Consider the following 22,135-nt stretch of genomic DNA (forward strand, 5'->3'; position numbering starts at 1 on the left):
CAAACAGACGTGCGAAAAATTACATTTTGTCTGAGGAGAGTAATTTTTTATATTCATCCCAAAATGGGAAGCAACCACCTGGCTGACACAAGCGGAGCAGTAGGCTGTGTGCGTTTGAAACTTTAATTAGATCGTCCATTTTCATCTAGCCAACTGCGATCCCACAACGTCAAAATACATATTTTCTCGGTCCCAAAACAAATGTGACGGCAACTATTAGCTACAACCAACACAAAGGAACGTTAAGTTTTTTTCTCTTTTGTAGCAAACCTAACCTAACGATTCAATGTTTTCTAATCCAACAATCAACGTAACATTCCATCTTCCTCCTCCACAATCCACCGTAAGCGTAACCTTTTTGTTTGGATTTGTAACCCCACTGTACAGTATTCCTAGCTGGGAGAAAATCAAAATAAACCATTTTTCTCCCGCCACCCAACAATCCCGATCAACGCGCGGAAAATATTTGTCCAGAATCCTTAACTTTAACTTACAGTTTTCTTTTTTCGATTAAAAAATGAATTGTCACCATTTACGTTTACACTCTCTGGTTCTTTGTTTTTTTCTCGATTTGTTTAGCTCGGCTTTGGAACTGCGGTTGTAAAATCTAACGAAAAACGGAAACTTTTCCTCCTTCGCGTTTAGTTTAGAGCTGCTTTGGCTTTGACATTTACACACGCACACATAGTTTCGACACGACCCTAATGTTTTCCTCTGGCCTCTAACTGCCTAGCCTACTGAGAACGATAACACTTTTGTTTTGATAGGTTAATTTTTCTATGGGTTTTGTGATGCAACCGTTTGACGTTTGTTTTGACATTTGTTATTGTTTGTTTGTAGTAGTACCGTTTCACAATCATTTGTTATGATTCGTAGTTTTGTTTTGTGTTAGTTAGTGTGTGTGTGTGAAGAGTCTCAATTTTACAAACAAGTACGCTGCTAGTGAACGATTCAAAATACAGTAGATACATAGATTTCGATGACGAAAAAAAACGGAGGTAAAAAATATTATCATATTTAGTTAGCTAAACCTGTGGTCTGATTTGTTGTAAGCCGTTCGCTTGTTTTTTTTTGTTTTATCAAAGTCTCTGTGTCACTTAAAATTACTTACATTCTCACACGCAACGATTTGGCTCTGTACAAGTGTGTAGATGTATGTGTGCTTTTTGATGCGGCTCGGCTTCGGAGGGGATGCTTTCGGGTGATCTGCAAGTGGAGGAAAAGAAGATATTCTTAGTAAAACGTCGCATAAACCTAATTTCAGTGCCTACTACAGCCCTCTGAGACGCTATTCCAACACACAGAAAGAAAAAAAAGAAAATACAAACAAATTTCAGTTCAATTCAACCCTAGGGGTGAGACAGCTTTTGATTATGAGTAATATTTGAATAAATTTTGAGTAACTCTGAGTAACTCGAGTTGCTTAATTTATTTTTTTTATTTATTTATTATAATCTTAATTCATCTGACTTTTGGTTGTCTTAATGAATAATCTAAGTTTAAAAGGATGCTTAGTCAATCTATACATTCAGGACATTCTTCTGATAAAAACAGTTAACGGTACATTAAAATCGAAGCAAGCATAAGCATCATTAAACGCATTAGCCACGGCGCGGATAGGCTCATTCATCCCATACTGTCGGTTACGAGTCGCAAGATGAACGAAGTTACGTTGTCTCATTACTCTCTCAGGTGCGTAGAAGTAGTTGTGGGGAGTCAATTTCACCGATAATAATCTTAGCGGCAAAGACAGCTTGAGCATTACGTCGTCTTGTTTCCAGGGTATCAATCCCAAGCAGGCGGCAGCGGTCCCCGTATGAAGGCAGGGTAGATGACGTAGCGCGTAACGAACAAACTTCCTTTGTACACTCTCAAACCTTGCAATCCAGCAGGCCTGATAAGGGCACCAAACGACAGCACTGAACTCCAAAATAGAGCGGACCAATGAACAATACAATGCCCGCAGGCACAGCGGGTCACGAAAGTCTTCGGAGATTTTGAATATAAAACCAAGCTGTCTGTTGGCTTTGTTCAGGACGTCATTGTAATGGGGCTTGAACGTCAATGCACAGTCAAGAGTAACTCCTAAGTCTCTGACTTGACTAACTCTCTCCTAAATCTGGCCGGAGATGGAATAATCAAATCTGATCGGTTTCTTCTTACGGTAGAAGGATATCACATTGCACTTATTGATGCTAAGCGTCAAGTAGTTACGGGAGCACCAGCTTTGCATATGATCCACAATCTGTAGCAAATCCTCACAATCAGCGATGCTATTGATGATCATGTACATTTTAACGTCGTCGGCGTAGAATAGTCGGGATCCAGGTGGCAGTAGACGAGAAAGCTCATTGATAAACAACGAAAACAAAAGCGGTCCCAGATTACTTCCTTGTGGAACACCGGAGATGTTCGTGAATACTTCAGATTGCGAGGCGCCAATCTTAACGCAGAGCGAGCGGTCTGTGAGATAAGACGTGAACCATGAAATCATGGAGTCAGAAACGCCAAGTTTTTCAAGTTTGCCCAGTAATATGCAGTGGTCAACTCGATCAAATGCAGCCTTCAGATCAGTGTAAACGGCGTCGACTTGTCCACCAGAATCCATGGTCCGAACGCAAAGTGACACGAATTCAGTCAAGTTTGTCGTAACTGACCGCTTTGGATAGAACCCATGCTGAGCCGTGGAAATGTAGTTTTTGCAGGAACTGAAAAGTGCCTCGTTGATGATAATCTCGAACACTTTGGAACAGCAGCATAACGATGTGATCCCTCTGTAGTTCTGGACATTCCTTTTGTCACCTTTTTTGTGCACTGGGAACATGTACGAAAATTTCCATGCCTCAGGAAATTTGCACTCCTGCAAAGACAAGTTGAACAACTTTGCCAAGGGAGTGAGTAGCGATTCAGAGCACAGCTTTAGGACGGACGAGGGAATCCCATCCGGACCAACAGCATACGAGAGTTTCAACCTTTGAATAGCCAATTCAACAGTATGCTCATCGATTTGGAATGAACGAAAATCAAACGCATCTCTTGGAGTATCGCGGGTTGCTATTCCAACTTGGTTAGGTGATGCCGACATATCATTAAAAGAACTCATGAAATGTTGAGCGAAGAGACGACACTTTTCTGTTTCAGAGCTGGCGGATTGTTCACCGAGATGAACTGATAAAGGCAAACCGACTTCGTTCTTTTTTGAGTTAACAAACGACCAGAAACGCTTTGGGTTCCTGCGAAGGGATGCCTGTGTACGGAGCACATATCGGCGGTACAAGTATCGGTTGTATTTCCTATAATTATTACTGCTACGGTTGAACTCTTGCTTCGTGATGTATGAACGATTTCGGCAGTATCTTCGTAACGCTTTGGCCCTGTACCGTTTCAATCGACGCAGGTGACCATTAGACCATGCGGGCTTCGGCGCAGGTCGTGAAAGAGGAACAAATTCAGCCATGATATCGCAAATAGTTTGCCTGAAGTAATTGACGGCATCGTCAACACATTCAGCTAATTCTATTGGTCACCAGTCGACCCTGGAGATAGCAGCGCTAAGTTCAGCATAATCAGCTCGTCTAAAATCGAAGGTACGAGAATCGTCGGTGCGCGCCTCAAAAACGACCTGCGGCGGAAGTTGCATCATTACATCCAGAGCAGGGTGGTCAGGATCTAGTGTGGTCAGAGGTTCAACAGCCTCCGAAACAACACATGCTGGAGTTGCAGCTTCGTTCGACAGAACAAGGTCTAGGAAGCGAGCATTTCTGTTCGATATACCATTGAGCTGCGTGAGGCTATGCAGAGAAAAGCCATCAATAAGCGCCGAGCTTGCAGACTTAAAAGCAGTTTGAGGCTCAACTTGCATAGACCCATCGTCTGAGTTCCTCCATTGGAGAGCAGGCTGGTTGTAATCTCCAAGCAGTAGAGCAAAATCATTGAATCCCAAGTTAGCAACAATGGCACCGATGGAATCCACGTGGTCTTGTATGCTGCTGCTATCGTTACGACGATCCGGTGGTAGGTATATTACGCCCACGCTGACAACTCGGCTCGGCATAGTCACTCTAACCCACAGTTGCTCCAAACCATCGCTGACGGGTGAAGGGTCGATATAGCTGTTCCAACGGGTAGAAACCGCAATCAAAACACCACCTCCGCGGGTCTTCGCACTATTAGAGCCATTTCTATCAGTGCGATATACAGCAAAGGTGTCCCCGAATAGTTGCGCACTGTATATACGGTCGTCGAGCCAGGTCTCGGTCAGCACTATGACGTCATAATCGCACTCGCTTGCGACAAGAAAGAAGGAATCCACCTTGGTTCGTAGTCCTCGCACGTTTTGGTAGTAGAACCGCATACCATTAACTGCTTCTTCATTGCCAACTAGAGCAGACTCGATGACAGGAGAGAGAGCCAAGGTGGGAGATGGAACGTTGCAACTAGGGCCGCTGGAATTGGAAGACACTTCAGGAAGAGGAAATTCCACATTCGCATGGTACTTGCCTGAAGAAGCAGGCTGGAAGACCCTCTCTCTACATCCAACCACGGGTCCGGGACGACTATGATGAGCGCTGGCAGCGATAGGCAGGACCGGGCTGGAGAGATCGAGGGCTTCCACAGTGCTTTCCATGATGCGTCCCGGTTCGGTGTTTGTTGAGTCAGCAGCTTCGGTGTCTGGAGTCAGTGGGAGACTGGAGTCACGAGAGGTGGGGAAACGCTGCAACGCAAAACGATTGAGTGCTGGTATACGAGAAGCAGAATGACAATACTCGCCTGTGATGGGAACCCGAGGGTTCCCACCGTCCACGGAAAAACGTCCAAATTCTATACCGTTGGTGACTCGGGATCTGCGTCTAAATCGCTTTCCTCGTCCGCATTCGACTTCTTCCGGTTTTTTGGCTCGTCGATGAACTCCCTGAACAGCAAACCAGATGGCCAAGTCGTGGCAAGCAGAGATTGCTGCTTTAAGGAAGGATCTAGTCCAATCTTGAAGGATATGAACGACATATTTTTGATATCCATTCCTCTCGGCACTAGACGAACAACATCGCAAGAGTTAGTCACATTCAGGCATCGCGCGACGATTTTTCGAACGTCGTCCGTTGTGACTAACGGCTGAAAGCCAGACAAATAGAGCCAAAACTTTGGGGGAGCTGGAGTGGGTGTAAGTGATGCAACCGAAAGCCCACTGAGGTCGATCGCATTCGTTCCACGATCAGTTTTAGCAGTGATAACTTGTTTCTGACCGCGATTGGCACCCAACCTAGGCCAGGAAGATGGGTTACGGACAGACAGCGGACGGGTCGACTGGTTCTGAGCCGCTGCAATACTATCCACCTTTTGACTGAGGCTTTCTACCAACGTTGATAACTGCTGAACCTGGTCTGGCAGACTGTGCGACGACGGCTCGTGCGATTTCAATTTGTCGTCTATGTAGGACCGCACGCTTTTACCATTCAGCTCATCTCGGCAGACGGGGCAAACAAACATCGCCTTTCCCTGTGCGAACAGATCTTTGTTGGCTCTGCCGCTGAAGCCACAACATTGCTGGCTAATGTGGTAGAACGTTTCACAGAAGCCACACTGCACTGGCTCGAGATCGTTGATGTCCGATTTGCATTGTCCACATTGTTTGCGCTCCATCTCTTTCTGGTAGTGGATGGTACAGAAACCAGCGGCAATAAGGAGATCAAATACACTGCACTATTGTTGGTACACAAAGCACGATATCTGTCTTCGCTTGAGAAAAAGCAATCCACTGCGACGAAAAGTATTTTCGACAAATAACCACGTCAGAATTTAACGGATCAACTGCACTTCAATAGTGGTGATAGATTTTTAACTATCGAGTGTTTTGCTGCACAATGCGGACATAAATACACGTTAAAACATACGAAAAACGGATAAATTTTGACTGACGAAAGTACAACACTAGTGCTAATGGCCGTCACACGATAGTAGATCACGGTGACATAGTAACCTGTTAATTTTGAGTGCTTTCCATCAAATGGCAACGCTGCCGACGCGCCGCGGTTGAATTTTTCGCTCCCGACTTTTCGCGTATTTCCGTGTTATTTCCGCATCCGTAAGTCTCTGTTCCTGTTCCGGAAGCTCGGCTGGTGGTTCCAGATCAACGAGAAAGTGGAATTTAGTAATTGTTATCCACATCTAGTGAGAAATTCCCGGTATTTGTTTCGGACGAAAAGTTCGTTATCCGCGTCGTGCGCGTAGAAGCCAAAACCTTCTGTTGTGTTTGTGTTTGTGAATACTACTATGCAGCAGTAAATTGATTGAGTGTGTTAGCGTTGTGGTGCGATCATGAAGGAAGAAGTTTGCGGCATCTGTAAGCAAGATGAGCCTCCGAAGAAGAAGACTGGAGCGAGGAAGAAGAAAACCAGTGATGAAATTGGATGGATCGGCTGTGATTCCTGTAATAAGTGGTTCCATACTGTATGTGTGCGGATCAATCCGGCCCTCTTAGCCGTCGTAACAGAGCATATCTATCTATGCGAGAAGTGTTCGATTATCGGATCGCTGCTGCCCAAAGCCCAACAGACCAGTTCCACTGAAAAGTGTGAAGAGGCTCAGAAGAGAATCGACGAACTCAGCAGGGAATTAAGGAAGCTGCAATCCGATCTGCAGCTGCTTCAATCTAATATGAAAAAAACAGATAGACCGCGTCCAAAACAAGCTGCAAACGATCGACCAGTTGGAGAGCAGGAGAACATCTTGCAGCACTCTAGTTGGGAACATTGAGGAGAAGTTAGAATTAATCCAAACAGGTGCGAAACTCGCTAACACCTGTTCACAAAGTGTGAACTGCTGTCGGATAGCCATTAACAAGGTTCCTTTTCGCCCTGGCGAGAACGTTTGTTCCATTGTAGAGGATTTCCTCTGCTTCCTCGGCATTAAAGAACATATGTCGCACGTAACAGCTTGCTTCCGACTTCCAGTAAAGCCTTCCAAATGGACTGTCCGAAGACTCACCCCCACGGTGCTTGTCTCTTTCAATAGCAGAGAGATAAGATCGCTAGTTCTCAAACGCTACTTCGAAAAGCACAAAGACGCCAAGTTATGCAACCTTAAATCCGCAGCCCCACTAGAATATCGCTTCACAGTAAATGAAATGCTCTCCATTCAAGCTTTCCGCATCCGCAACCTGGCCCTGAGGCTGAAGCAAAAGAAAATAGTGCAGTCCATTTTCGTCCGAAACGATATGATATCTGTTCGGCTGGCCGGACAGAAGCGTTATGTTCCAATAATACACCCCAGGGCTCGTGCTTGAGCGCTTTGCTATTTAGCCTCTACATCAATAGCCTTCCCCGTGGACTGAGATGCAGTTACCAGCTCTACGCTGATGACCTACAGATCTACATTTCTGGTGCCATCCAAAACGTAGACCAACTCGTCGAAGCCATAAACAACGATCTTGAAAGCATAGAGCGATGGGCCAGGCAGAACTCTCTTTTCCCCAACCCGAAGAAGACGCAAGCAATTATTTTTTGCAAAGAAGGAGCGGTAGCACCAACCACTAACATCGTTTTCTGCGGAGAACACATTATTTTGTCTGACAACGTAGTGAATCTTGGTCTAAGGATGGATCGCAACCTGAAGTGGAATGGACATGTGAACGACATAACGGCCAAAGTTTTTGGAACGTTGCGGACACTCCGAAGATTCGCTCCAGTTTTGTCAGTTCAAACCCGAATAAAGCTGGTGCAAGCAGTGGTCGTGCCGTTTTTCACCTACTGTGACGTCACTAACTATCCTGGACTGTCATCAGCGCTCCGTGATCAACTAAACCGTTGTTTCAAGGCAGCAGTTCGCTTTGTCTATGGCCTCAGACGCAGAGAATCCACTACTGCTGTAAGGAACTCTATTTTGGGACACGACCTGGACACAAATTACCAGAATAGAATCAGCTGTTTTATTCGCCAAGGGTACGCAGGAACTTTCCCACCTTATCTGCAGCAACACCTGAGAAGAGGACAGCTTGAGCGGGCCCGCTGCTTTGCGATTCCCCATCACACCACATCGAAGAAGTAGAGTGTGATGATCGCAGGTGCAATCATCTGGAACCAGCTCCCTCTAGCAACAAGACGACAGACAACGATCAGCGCATTCAAGACAGCGCTCTCAATTGGATCTCAAACCTAGCTTAAGAATTACATACCTACTAAGAAAGCTACTTCCACTAATGACTTATTGTTCTCCTTTAGTTAAAAATCAAATGTTGTGTTTTCCTTGACCTGAGCAATGGTGTAACCGATAGGCTAACGTTACGATAATAAATTACAATTACAATTACAATTGCAAAGACGTTTGGCGAGGAAAATCTACGTTCATCATTTCACTACATTACCACAAAATTCGTGTCGGATCCTAGAAAATCGGTGTATCCGGTGTAGTTTCACTTTACGAGGCGTCAAAAACTACCGCTTTGTGATTCCAGGACTGTATTGCTCACGAATGAAAACTGATGTTTTTGATGGTAGTTTATCTCTTCTTTTGCATCGCGTTTCACTTGCTACTTTGGAGAGAATTAATCATTGGGGAGTTACAGTTTTTACAAAGTTTAAACCGAGATTATTGGAAAGATCATTGTCTAGTCACATATAAAAAATTACTGCTCTGTCAGAACAATTCAAACTAGAATTCGCAACTTATGTTAACTTATTTATATAAGATGCTGAAATTAAATCATGCATTTCAAGTGGTTTAAACTCTTAATCTTCATAGATTTTGATTGATTTGTCAAATCTTGAACTGGTTTAAAACTAGGAATAGGTCTAATCAGCACTTTTCCAATGTATGATCATTATAAGAGCCAATGCCAAAACTGCTAATAGAATGCTAAATTAACCATCGAAAGAACACATCTGTCTGTGAGGACCACCCTATTACCATCCTATCACTGTAACAGCCGACCAGATGATAGCAAATAAAGGTAGCAGAAAAATAATGGCTTAAATTGTGGCTATTGTACGAGCCATCGATCGACCGGCAGTTGATGGTAGATCGAGATCACATACGGAAGATGATGTAGACGATGAGAGCGAGAGATTCGGTCTACGATCCGATCTCTTGTGATATTCACCACATCCACGATGGGATACTGGGATCGGGTTAGAGAGCAGATAGCGATGATTATTGTAGCTAGTTGATAAGTGACACAAGGTCGAAGACGGTCCTGCGAGACCGAGATTTTTATTGTAATTCGTGTTGTAGTTTGTACCAAAAATAAATGTAGTGTAGTTAGAGTTTGTGTTTCCCCTAAAACTTGTGTAGTGTTAATTGTGCCATCAAGGAAGAACTCGCACCCTTAACCCGTTGTCCGTAATCTGCACCAACGATTGACGAGTCCATCGCTGATCCGTTCCCTGTCGACCAGGCACCCACCGATTGAGTTGGACACCAACAATCTACAGCTAAGGTGTTCACTACCTCCGAAGTTACTTCAGCAAAGGTACAGGTAATCCTACAATATCCTTTGCAACCCGTAATAAAGCATGACAAATAACGGGTTCGTTTCTCCGGATCATATCGGAAATATCTTCTCCTGATTTATCAACTTTATTGCCCACGATAGTAGAGACCACGCATATAAGAGTAATTCATACTGAAAAGAAGTACACACGGATTAATGAGTATTTGATGCAACAATATAAAACAAAAATACGGATAGGATCACCCTGACACTCTGACAGATAATGTATGTTTATAATGATTTGATTTTTAATTTTTTAACGAATGTGAGACTACTTTGATCACTTTTGAGTAAATTTGAGTTACTCAAATTTGCTCGTTGTGAAAATATTAAGTACTGAGTACAGTCGTCTTGCCCCTAGATTCAACCAATTGTCCAGTTTACAATAGCAACAAACAAGTTTGAATAAAATGAACTTTTTGCTTAAAATTTCAATTCAATTCTTAGCTAAAACAAATAGATAAAGCGTGTCCTCAGTTAAATCATAGATACCAGAAGGTCCCGAAGATACGTGCTCAACTTTTTGGCTCAGCTCTGGTACTATAAGACTGTCCACGAGACAGTTGCTATCAGCTGCCTTTTTTGTTTACCAAGAACTTTTCACAGATCACAGTAGAACCAAAGAAGAATACTAAGATGAAACAGCCGGAAGAAAATTGTTGAACCATTCGGTGGATTATTTTAACTTTTGGTTAAAATTTGACAGATGAAAAGTTATCGATTATCCCTGCTATCCGAGCGTGGTTTTTTTTCTGACAGACAAGAAGTTAAATTTTGACAACCTTGGCCAATTTCTTCTCGAAAACCGGTCGATCGACAGCACAGGGATTTTCGAACATAGAAAATAACTTTCGAAATGTCACTTTAAACCACGAGTTAAATTTAACTCGGCAAATGGTTCACAGCCTTAGTGTCCTCTTTCACGGTCCCTTTCATCCAATGAATCCCCCCTGTTTGCAAGGTAATTTTGTGGTTTTGCTGCCCCCTCGGTAGAGATGAAATTTTGCGCTCTTCTTTTATCAAAACAATAACACCAAAATCAGAGATGTCCCATTTTTTTTAAATTATTCGATTGACATGTAATCGATTTTTTTTTTGTTCGCTGTGCTGCCATTTTTCCACCAATGAGAGTGCAGCACATGTTTGAAACGATCGGTGATGATCCTGTGGAGATGTTAATGCTTATTTCGGCATGATCCAACCGATTAAAAATAGTTTACTTTTCGGTTCGTTAATCGATTAAACGATTATTCGAATGAAAATCGGACATCACTAGATGAATGTGAAACGTCATTTCAAATATAAGGACCGTACATAAATAATGATACAATTTGAAAGGGACCGGGGATAATCACAAATTACGTCCCCACGGTAACTGAAATAAACACGAGTGCTCACCGGTTGGTTTGACTGTCGATCGGAAGCAAGTGAATGCAAGAAAAAGTGTTCCGTACTGCGTTGAAGATTACAAGCGAGTGGTTACAGCTTTCAAACCAGGTGTCTGACACGGCGCCATGTTTTTGAAGCCAACATCTCGGACATTCCAAATGTCAAAGTTTGATATGATGATGTTCTTTGTTTTGATTTTGATCGCTTCAAAAAATGTGGTTACTTTGCCGATATTAAAAATTTGTTGCCAAAATTTCATTTAATTCGTTCGATTCGTTTGATTAGCGTGGTTCACAGCGTGTCGTCACAACATGAAGTGTTTCGTATCTATATGTAAGAGTGATTTCCATGGGTATAAGTACCAGGATAGGAAGCAGCATGCTGGATTCGATTGCGAAGGTTAACATAAAAGTGAGTGCTGTTAATGAAATTATGTTTAACTCCGTCCGAATATGCTCCAGACACTTGCTTGAGAATGATCTTTACTACCACAATGGCAAAACATGCTGCATAAAACAGCCATACCAGTAGTATTTGTAAACAGTTCAAGCCTGACAAGAAACACATGCTTCGAAAGGTACATACCAAATTTAAATCACCGAAAATCAGCACACGCAGCTGGTAAGCGGTCACATCTGTCCTGTTTGGCCCTGGACAGTTGGCTGGCTATCACGTCTGCCCTAGAACTCAGGCGAACAACAAGAGGAAGGCCCTGCACAGCTCACTGTGCAGTAGCGAGTGTCACGTCTGACACAACACTAGTGATGCGCCATAGCGCAACCGGCCCCCTCCCATGACGTAATGCTTTCGGGCGGTTCCGGGGAGGGCAAGGGCCTAGAGCACAGGGTAAGGTTTAGTGGGTCGGGAGTGCTACTTCTCCCATCCCCACACCCTGAGTTATCTTCTCAGGTGTCTGGGAGCAGATTCCCCCCTGTATAAAAAAAAAAACCACGCTGCTTTATCATGGACGATGAAAATTATTAGTTTTTGTTTGTCTTGTCCCCCGTCTCGATGAGTCTCATCGTCGCCCACTGGTCACCATAGTCGGTCGAACTCCAGACGAAACTAGAACCGCACTACCATACTGGCGACAACGCTCTTATGAGACAACGAAACCTTACCCCCAAGCTCCTCTCATGATCCTATCCTTCGACAATGCACCTCTCTAACCTCGAGTAAGCCGCGAGTATTCGACCCAACTCCTACTAGACATAGAATTAAGTGAATTTTGTTACAAACAAAGAACAATGAACTATCGGCTCCGTAAAGCTAACGCGATTGAGCCTTCCAAATAAACGAAGTAGTTCAAAAAATTGACGATGAATCATACGTAATAGTGGACTTCAAACATATTCCGGGAATGCAGTGTGTGACCAAGCATGCTTCTATTTTCTTCGATGAACGCAGAATTGAGCAGCTAAGCTGATTCTGAGTGTAGTAGTACATTTATTATTTTTTCCATGCTGAACCTTTCACGATTGCATTCTGCTGAGTGAGCTGAATGAGAATTGCTACCGACGCCAGGGAGGCAGCTCGAACACCTGGGCCCTACCTATCGACCCATCAACTCATGAACCGGGGACCAACGGCTTTACTTCCCATCCAAAGGAAGGCGTGATCAGAGATGTTATGCCTCAGAACATCAGAACGGCGCCGACTGGGATTGAACCCAGGCCTGCTAGGGTGAGAGGTTATCACGCTTAGCACTACACAACCGGCGCCGCTACATTGACACATTCCAACTGCTCTTAATATGAAGAAAACTCGAAGGGCATTCAACTCCTCCTGTGTCAAGAGTTTTGATAGTTTCGAAGGTTGTGCCGATCACTCCGAAGTAGGCCGAAGTGTATCAATCGAGGTGTCAATATGCCATGAGTTTGGCAACCCTGAAGTTAGACTTTTGTGATAGTGTTTGCATTTCCAATTCCTCTATTTCGTGACCATGGTTCATGGTAAATATTAGGCTTTATTCTCATTCGTCTGAGAGAGGATTGGGCAGTTGAAGAGGAACTGGAAGCAATACAACCTATACGACCCGTCCACAAGAAACGGACGATGGACGAAATTTTCACAAGCTGCCAGTATAATGCTCCCAGACGAAATCAAACCCAGAACTCGAACGGACAACCATTCATTCCCATCCTAGAAACAACATCCTCGAAACAGTTCTGATCGACTCAGAACTACGCATCCTCGACGACATCACCCAAGCCTATCGTATCGCAGATTGTGATGTCTCCTACCATCACCTAATTACACCCGTTCAAGCCTATCAAGTTCACGATCTGATACCTTCCACAAGGTACCATCAATCAAAACCAATGGCTAGTGAAAGTCATCAAATGTCCCCCCACTTGATATCTGTCATACTTCGGAAATGGTGTACGATCCAGATAAACTTTGCATCTGCAGTTCAACTGTACCCTATAGTTGTTGTTGTTCATCTGCACGCCCATGGGATCTTGCCGAACAGCAAATCACTTAGTGTCGTCATGCGTCATGCACTTTCGAGATTGAGCAAGGCCTTATAATTGATTGATTGGTAGGCCACTCATTGCACCCGGGTTCTTTTGAGACGAACTAGTGCAACTGAAGAGTGCGGATTGGATCGTTGATGATGGGGTATACTCACGGAATAGAATGTAATTGCATTTTTGATTGCATTGATCTGTTCCTATAAATCCTATACTGTTTCGCTAAGTCCTAAGGACTTAGTACTGGGACTTGTATGAACATCCCTATAAAGTCCTGTGGATGTCCCATCGAAGTCCATACCAATTGAAACCAATGACTGGCAAGGATACCTAAGGAAAAAAACGTTGGAGAAAACGATAAAATTTTCATCCCGGAAGACCCTTGGTAAGACCGAGATTCAAACCTGGCCGACCAACCGTTGCTGGAGGGAACCCATTTTGGCCTTCTTGACTGCCGGATCGACCCTCTCGACCATCGTGTGGAAGAACTTTGTTAGCGTGAAGCTATTCTGGATGAAACCACGGAATTTTCGCTACGAATTGGATGAGATAAACTTAGTCTCGTGGTGCAGACAGGTGCAGGCAATACTCTCAGCATTTTTTTTTAATCCGTGCCCAATGTGAAGCCTAATGCAGTAAACAAAGAAGTCAACCTTAGCAACGATTGGCTAAATGTCAACTCTCGACAGTGATGCCGTTTTATATTATGTTGATTGTATCCAACTTGTCAACGTTTGTCCTAAAGTGCCGAATAGTGTGCCATGCTGTGTTTCGGCACAGTGTGCAGAGTTAATTACCCCTCGAGAGAACTGTTTTACTTTAACACATAAACATAAGCGTCACGCAAATATCGAGGAGGTAGGCCATGCTTGAAGAAGAATGACGTGTTTGTGCTTGCGCTCCGCGTATTTTTTTTTGAATGCAAAGTTTTGGTGAGAAAAAAATAGTTCAGATATGGAATAATGTGTTGCTGCAGCCGCTGAAAATTACTTCGAGTTAAGAGTCAAGTGGCAGTTTCGAACAAAATCTCTACAGAACTTCCAACTTCCTATCGTTCGGTGCAAGTCCACATCAAGGAGGTCTCCATTCGTGAAATTTCGTAGCAATTTTTTAGAGACTGGAAAAGTTTATGATGATCACAGTCGATTTGCTGGACTGGTCGGACGGAAGCGGAAATTGAATTCCATAAGCCGTTTGTGCTGGCAATCGGAGATGTGCCCTTCGAGAAGGAAAAAGAATATTCCGACCGACCGGATTGAAGAAACCCGACACGGGTCCGAAGGGAAGTTGGATTCCGATTGCAGGTGAGTGTTAAGAAAACTTGCTAATTTTTCTGTTTATTTTAGGTTAGATATCTGACGAACGACTACAACGTAAGGATAGATTCGAATCTGAAGGAGATACCTGCGGTGGGTCGAAGAAAGTCTACGAGGAGGCTGGTTGTTGTTGGTGCTCCTTTTTATTTATTTATACAGTAACCGCTCCCTATCTATCGTTAGGACATCAATTCAGCCAAAACGAATCCTGCTGCAAACCCTACCCTCTTATTTACCCAACATCCCAGTGCAGAGGATTTTTCGGCTTCCATCAAAGCGAGTGTCACGTCAACACATTCCCACCCCTTTCCTTTCTTTACCTGTGTTCAGGCGAGGCCGGCGCTGATATTACCTAGTTTGAGGTCACCACAACGGGTCATCTTTTTTGTCAGTGTGTCGCAAGTGAGCCGCAGGTGTGCCGATTGTGCCGGTCATAGAGCAAACTGCGATTGTTTGTAAATTACCCATCCCGGCAACCCGGTATTTCTGACACCTTGAATGTTTTGGTCTGAAATCGGATTGACGATGACGCGAGAAGTAGCGGGTGTGCGAAATTTTGGTGTTTTGTGTTCATAGGATAATAAAAGTCCTGTGTTTTAGGGTTTTATAATGCCCTCATAGGCAGACCAGAAACCTAACCTTTCGTGATGTGAAAATCAACGGCCGGAAAAGTTAGAACCGGTGGGGAACATTGTTGGAGACCGACTTTAGAGGATGAAGAATAGACTTCTGTAGTTTGTTTTGTGTGAGTTGCAACATTATTTGAACTAAGGGTGCTAATCGGGTCTTAATAACTGCCTCTTTCTCATGAACCCACTCTAGAACCTACATTTAGTATTTAGATGTATAAGTGAACTGCTGGTCTGAGTTCCTGTGGTATATTAAATTAAAGGATGTTCCTGAATATAGAGTCAAACAGCACGTAATGTTGTGAACAACTTCAATGACAGTTATCCAGCAGTGCTCCCATTTTATTTACAACATCCTTATGCCTACGAGATTGAGCTGAAGGTGTGCCGATGGATGTGCCCAAGTTGTGCCGAATCTAATGTCGGCACAATGTGCTGAGTGACTTACCCCTTGGGTCACCAGCTTTTACATATTGAGGATGATTGCTAGTCCCAAGCATCGTCTATTGGTTCTCTGTGTAATTACAGCTGATCTGCCAATAACAGAGTAGCAACCGTGGGCGGCCAATCATGCTCATGGTCATGCATGCTCATGCTCATGCTAAACATAACCGTCACGCAAATACCGTAAAACTGGTGTGGTCAATTCAACTGATTTAAATCAGTGAGCCAAAAACTATCTGAATCGGTTATTTAAATCGTTAGCATTCGGATTTTACGCATTCAATTTGGTTCTCCCTCGGTAGAGAAAATTGTTCGTTTGCCTTTCAGTTTATCCTTCTTTCATTCTACTGCTGTCAGTTCTGAGTCGACCTGAAGAGTCACTTGGTTGGAAGAATTTACACTCTTTCGGCAATCTGTTTGTAGGTGAGGATGGCTATTTTGAATAAATTTTCCCATGCTTTTAAAGGGCGAACACGAAATTATTGCGACACCGAAAATGTCATGCCAATTTTCTTATAATGTTTAGAATCAAACCAAAATTTAAGGGTAGTTTTATACATATATTTACTTCAAAAATCAAAAGAAAAGTTAATCGATGGAGCCTTGAGTGTAAAATTGAACGCATTTTCGCTTGATGCCCTCCATCAAAGTCTTTACAGTGTCATCCGGTACCAGTTTCTCAGTTTTTTTTTTCCATTTTCTTAACATGTCCTTCTCGTCTTTGACTGTCTTCTTCCTCTTCCGAAGTTCCCGCTTCATTATTGCCCAGTACTGCTTCACCGGGCGCAGCTCCGGACAGTTTGGCGGATTCATGTCCTTTGGAACAAAATGGACAGAATTGGCCTCATACCACTCCAGGACACTTTTAGAATAGTGGCATGATGACAAATCTGGCCAAAATAGCGGAGCTTTGTCGTGCTGCTGCAAGAACGGCAAAAGGCGCTTCTCGAGGCACTCAGATTTGTAGATCTCGCCATTTACTGTGCCCTTTTTCACGAAAGGCTCACTCCTCAGTCCGCAAGAGCAGATGGCCTGCCAAATGAGATATTTGGAGGCGAACTTCGACATTTTCTTCTTCTTAAATTTGTCGTCCACATCGAACTTGCTCTTGCCGGTGAAAAACTCCAACCCCGGAATTTGCTTAAAATCGGCTTTTATATACGTTTCGTCGTCCATCACACAGCAGCCATATTTTGTCAGCATCTTCTCGTAGAGCTTCCGTGCCCGAGTTTTAGCCGTCGATTGTTGCCGCTCATCGCGGTTTGGGAAGTTCTGTACCTTGTATGTATGTAGTCCAGCTCTCTTCTTTGCATTCTGGACGTAGCTCTGCGACATGCCGATCTTTTTAGTCAAATCACGGCTTGAGACGTTGGGATTTGCTTTAATCATCCGCTTCACCTTTCCCTCCGTCTTTTTGTGCTCCGGTCCCGGTTTTCTTCCAGCTCCTTTGCCGTGGTCCAACGTCAACCGCTCCTGGAACCGCTTCAACACTCTGGAGACGGTTGAATGGTGAATGTTCAACATTTTTCCCAACTGCCGGTGCGACAGGTCAGGAAATTCCAGGTGTTTGGAAAGAATTTGTTCTCTCAACTCGCGTTGGTTCACCTCCATTTTCGTTGAATCGAAAAACACGACTTCGAGTTTGACAGCATGTACACAATACACATCAATGAGAAAGTGTGCAAAATTTGGTTGATCCAATGGTAAAAAAGTTATGCCCTGTTGAATGTGTCGCAATAATTTCGTGTTCGCCCTCTATGTGACTGCGAAAGACAAGTTCGATGTTTCAGAGTCCCTAATGAAACAGCAAGTTCCCCAAGAACTTCATGATTTGACAGGCGATTTTATTCGTGCGGAAAACGGAGCAAACCTTTTGTAACAATTACAACCATAAATGGCTAAGTCTACATGAATGAGTGCCTGAAGAAACGATTGCTTCCGTTTCTCAAATCACACAACCTTCCTACAATTTTTTGGCCAGGTCTAGTCTCTTGTCACTACTCCAAGAACGTTTTGGAGTGGTACAAGATGAATGATGTCAATTTCGTACCGGAGGATCTCAATCCCCCAAACACACCAGAGTTGCGGCAGATCGGAAGATACTGGGCTATAATGAAGCACGAACTCCGTAAGCATCCTAAAGTTGTCATTATGGAGCAGGAAATTTTGAAATCATGGTTGAAAGCAGAAAAAATGTAGATTCAACCGTTGTACTGTAAGTGTCAGCCACCTCAGTCAGGAGCACTTTCGAGACTCCCTGAGTCCAATGGCCTCAGGGTCGGCACGCTTACCGATTGCAATTACGCGGGCAGGGAATGATCGCACGTGACACACAGAAAAAACTCCACAAGCACTTCACTACTCAAGAATAGACATTTATTGCATTTTCCTGAACTTTTATTCTCCCTCTTTACTACCTTATTCTCCCACTTTCTTACAATCTATCTGACCTGGTTTCTTCGTCGGGGCCCCTCGCAACACCTCCACTATGTGTCTTCGATTGTCGACCGCTTGTCCTCGGTCAACGTCCGCTTCCTCTCCACTTTCTCGTCGTGTATCTCGTTCGCGCGCTTGCTGTACGGGGTGGCGATGACGAGCACCAGGTTACTCTTCCTGGGCCTGTGAGTTGGTGAAGAACTCGACCGGCAGGCAATGACGGGGTAACCTTCCGGTACGTCTACCGGAACTTCACTGCGTACAGGTGATTTGTACTAAATACAGCGGGGTCCTGCTGTCCTTGACTCTCTCCTCACACTTTTTCACTGTTTCCACTCTTACTTGCGTCAATTTAGCTGGCTTGCTTCTTGATAAACCGTTTTCGCTGGTGGTCTTACGATCAGTCATTATTAATTTCAGAGTTGAGTGAGTCATTGGGTCACTGCTCCAGGCTGTCGGCCAGTGACCCGGGCCATTCGTCGTTCATCGCCAGTTTGTCGTGCCCGTTATCGTCCATTCAAAATGGCCATCTCTATCGCCACCCCCCATGGCCTCCCAACAGGCAGTTGTTTGTCCATCTGGTGGCGGGTTTTTGTAATTCTCGGTGGGGTGGATTGTTGCGTTCTACAGTAAGCTGTCCTACCTCTGCCTACTAGGGAGTTTGACAACGGAGAAAACTGCACAACACTCACGAACATTACCTGCCATTTTTTACACTATTACGGAACTAAACAAAAACAACGATAATCTAAAAAATACTCGAAACAAAGACGCTAGCACTTACAGTACAAAACCTTATACGTGAAATTTAGAAGAAATTTCGTGCATTTGGATTTTGTGAAGAAATATAGTGAAATAAAGATACGTAAACCAAGCTTATATACAGTATTTCATTCTCTGAACCCTTCATGACAATCGGTTGAAGGACTTATGTTTGGCGAGTACTTCTAAGTGATGCAATTTAACTGTGAACACCCTTTAAATCATCACACTGCAAAAAAAAAAATGAGCTCTGCAATTCTTAAAATAGGGTTCGTGGGGGCTAAGCCGTTCTCCACCCTATCTTTCAATAACCCTTCCGACGATAAATGTTTGTCATTGTCCGTATTTTCTTAACCCCAAAAACCGAGCACAAGAATAACTTCAGACCCCACATTAAAGTCCATTCAAATCGCGGCGGTGACGCTGCTCTCGACGACGTCGAAAGTGCTAAAACTTGTACTAGTAGGCTCTTTTCCCCGATGAATTTCTAGCCGTCGTCACCGTCGTCGTTGTTCCTCGCCGCATTTGCCCAAGGTCCATGGGATCCTAAATTGAATTACATCGCCGTAGGCAGCCTTCCTCGAGCCAACAGATCCAAGTTGGCATTGAAAGTTTGTGTTGCTTGGTGGTGGTGGGTGGTAATTAGGTTGCCATTGTGTAAACTTTTGTACTAACGGATTAGAACATGGGTCTACTTCGCCTGTTTATATTGCGGGAAACTTTCAATTAAGATACGCGTAATAACGGTACTTTTGTGGCGCAATAAAGACGTGGGGGTTTAATGGAAGAATTTAATCCGAATATGGCCATATTGGTGGCCATACTGCGTGTGGCCGTTCGTGCTTTTACGAGGGATAAAACGTATTTCATCAACTTGTTGGATGTCTTTGACACAGGAAACAGTCGGACATTTTTCGCAGTCTAGTAACGTACAGGAGGAATGTGATTTATTTTCACAGTGCCTACTGCGTCCTATGGGCTACGGGGCAGACAAATCACAACCACATAGTCAGCAGTTTCGACCATGGCCAAGAGCGTTGAGCTATATTTTTACTAGCATTTAACGATCAATTATTTTCTTTTAATCTCCGTGAATGGCCGCCCAGAAGCGCGGTGGGACGACGACGGCGACGACAGAAACATAACAAAATACGGGTGATTTATGGGAGACATCGTTCAATACGCGTTGAGTTTCAGTCAACGGTTACGATGGTCATTACTTTGTTATCGATTGATTGAAAGGTTCTATCGCTGAAAAAGATCAAAAATGGATCATCAATGCACCAACGTAGTGGGCATCACGTGAGTTCGAGAGGAAACGTCAACCTAACCGTTTGTTTACATCAGAAGAAGGATTTTTCACAACGCAAATTAAAGCATTTTTCATTGAACATCTTGCCAGTTTCCATCGGTAATTGTCTTATTTTATGATTTTCCACACATCTGAACTGATTTGCATCGAAACTATTCACACACAAGAAATCCGGAAGATCATAACCACTAAGGGCCTTCTTACGGGTGTCACTACACGGTGATAAGGAAGTGATACTCAGAATAAGAGACGTGATTGCCGTGCAAATCAAATGGGAATCACTTCACCGTGACGACAAGTGACAAGTTTTCACCGTGAAGTGACATCCATAATAAGCCCCTAAGGCACTATTGGAATTTTCAAGGGGTAGGTCACTCCGCATACCAATCTTGGGTCATATTTTTTGTCAGTGTGCCGCAAATGTGATGCAGGTGTTGCGATTGTGCCGGTTATAGAGCAAGTTGCGATTGTTTGTAAAATACCCATCCTGGCAACCCGGTATTTCTGACACCTTGAATGTTTTGGTTTGAAATCGCAAGGATAAATTGAACTGAGAATGCCGCGGGAAATGGCGGGTATGCAAAATGTTGGTGTTTTGCGTTCATATGATAATAAAAGTCCTGTCTTTTAGAGTTCAAAGGCAGTCCAGAAACCTAGCCTTTCATCACAAACGAAGTGACAGACGACTAACTGGCGAAGAAATTAATTAAAATAATGTGGTTCGCTGTAATAGAATTTTCTTAGAAGCTTGTGCCATCAGCCACCAGATGGACTAGTATTTTTGTTTTGATTTGAACATAGTTGATTTTGTGTGCAACAATATGATCTTTGACAGTGTGCAAAGAGTGTATCATTTTGTCATTTTTTTATGCATTTCAGTTTAGAGTAGAGTGAAAGAGATAGAACCAAAACATTCTAGTACATTTAGTGTTGCCATGTGGTACAATCCAGTAGTAGTGGTGTTGCCATGTGGTACACTGAAAAATTGCAATAGCAGGTGCGTCACCAAAGTTTTCGAGCCGCTTCGTCTGTAACTTCGTTTGTGCTTTCATGATGTGAAAAGAAACGGTTTAGCAGCGGCCGGAAAGAGTTGGAACCGGTGGGGGACATTGTTCGAGAAAAAAAATAGTGGATGATGAGTAGACTTCAGTCGTTTGTTTTGTGTGAGTTGCAGCATGATTTTAATTAAGAGTATTAATGGGGTGTCTAATTATCTCTTTCTCTTGAGTCCACTTTAGAACCTACATTTCGTATTTAGATCTATAAGTGAACTGCTGGTCTGAATTTTTCTGGAATATTCAATTAGAGGATGTTCCTGAATAAACAGTCAAACAGCACGTAATGTTGTGAACAAACTTCAATGACAGTTGTCCAGCACCGGGACGGGACTTGACAATCGAGCTTCTCACTCTTCTTAATGTTTTTGAAGAATGTCCTTCTAAAAGTTGTGCATGGTGTTTGACGGAGTTGACCAATGATGCCAGGAATGTAAAATGTTTTTTTTTCTTTTTTAATTTGGATTTCATTCGGAGTTTCTACCGCAGTCTAGTAGCTTGTACATCATTTTTGCTCAAAACAATAAAAACAACAATATCTATCGCTTAAAACACGCAGTGCATTTAATTTTTCAGTTTTCCATTCGCAAATATAAACAATTAACGCCAATGACGTCAACAACTCAACGTTAAAGGCAAGTACGATAATTTAATGTACTCGATGATTCCTGATCCGTTCATCGCGTGCAGCCAATTTCCGACAGCCCTACCTCATCAGCCATCACAATTCAACCGGACACTGGGACGCACCGAAGTTGGCCTCATGGAAGCCCTTGTACCTCCCACCACAGTCGAGCCATTCCAGCCAGCGTTCAGCAGTTGTCCCGGCCCTGC

The 22,135-nt window shown here is 43.6% G+C and overlaps 1 protein-coding gene across 1 annotated transcript in view; it reads right to left on the reverse strand.

Moving 5' to 3' along the window:
* Positions 1–265: 265 nt before the first annotated feature.
* The window catches only part of beat-VII (beaten path VII), a 495,135-nt gene continuing 473,265 nt past the window's right edge, over positions 266–22,135 (reverse strand). The window contains exon 10 of the mRNA XM_065219314.1: positions 266–1,206. The gene's annotated coding sequence lies outside the window, so the exon portion shown is untranslated. The remainder of the gene's footprint in view (positions 1,207–22,135) is intronic.

Source organism: Ochlerotatus camptorhynchus, unplaced genomic scaffold (assembly GCF_037179485.1).
Source record: "Ochlerotatus camptorhynchus isolate MF236.1 unplaced genomic scaffold, CSIRO-AGI_Acam_v1.1 ptg000102l, whole genome shotgun sequence".
In the NCBI taxonomy this organism is placed as follows: domain Eukaryota; kingdom Metazoa; phylum Arthropoda; class Insecta; order Diptera; family Culicidae; genus Ochlerotatus; species Ochlerotatus camptorhynchus.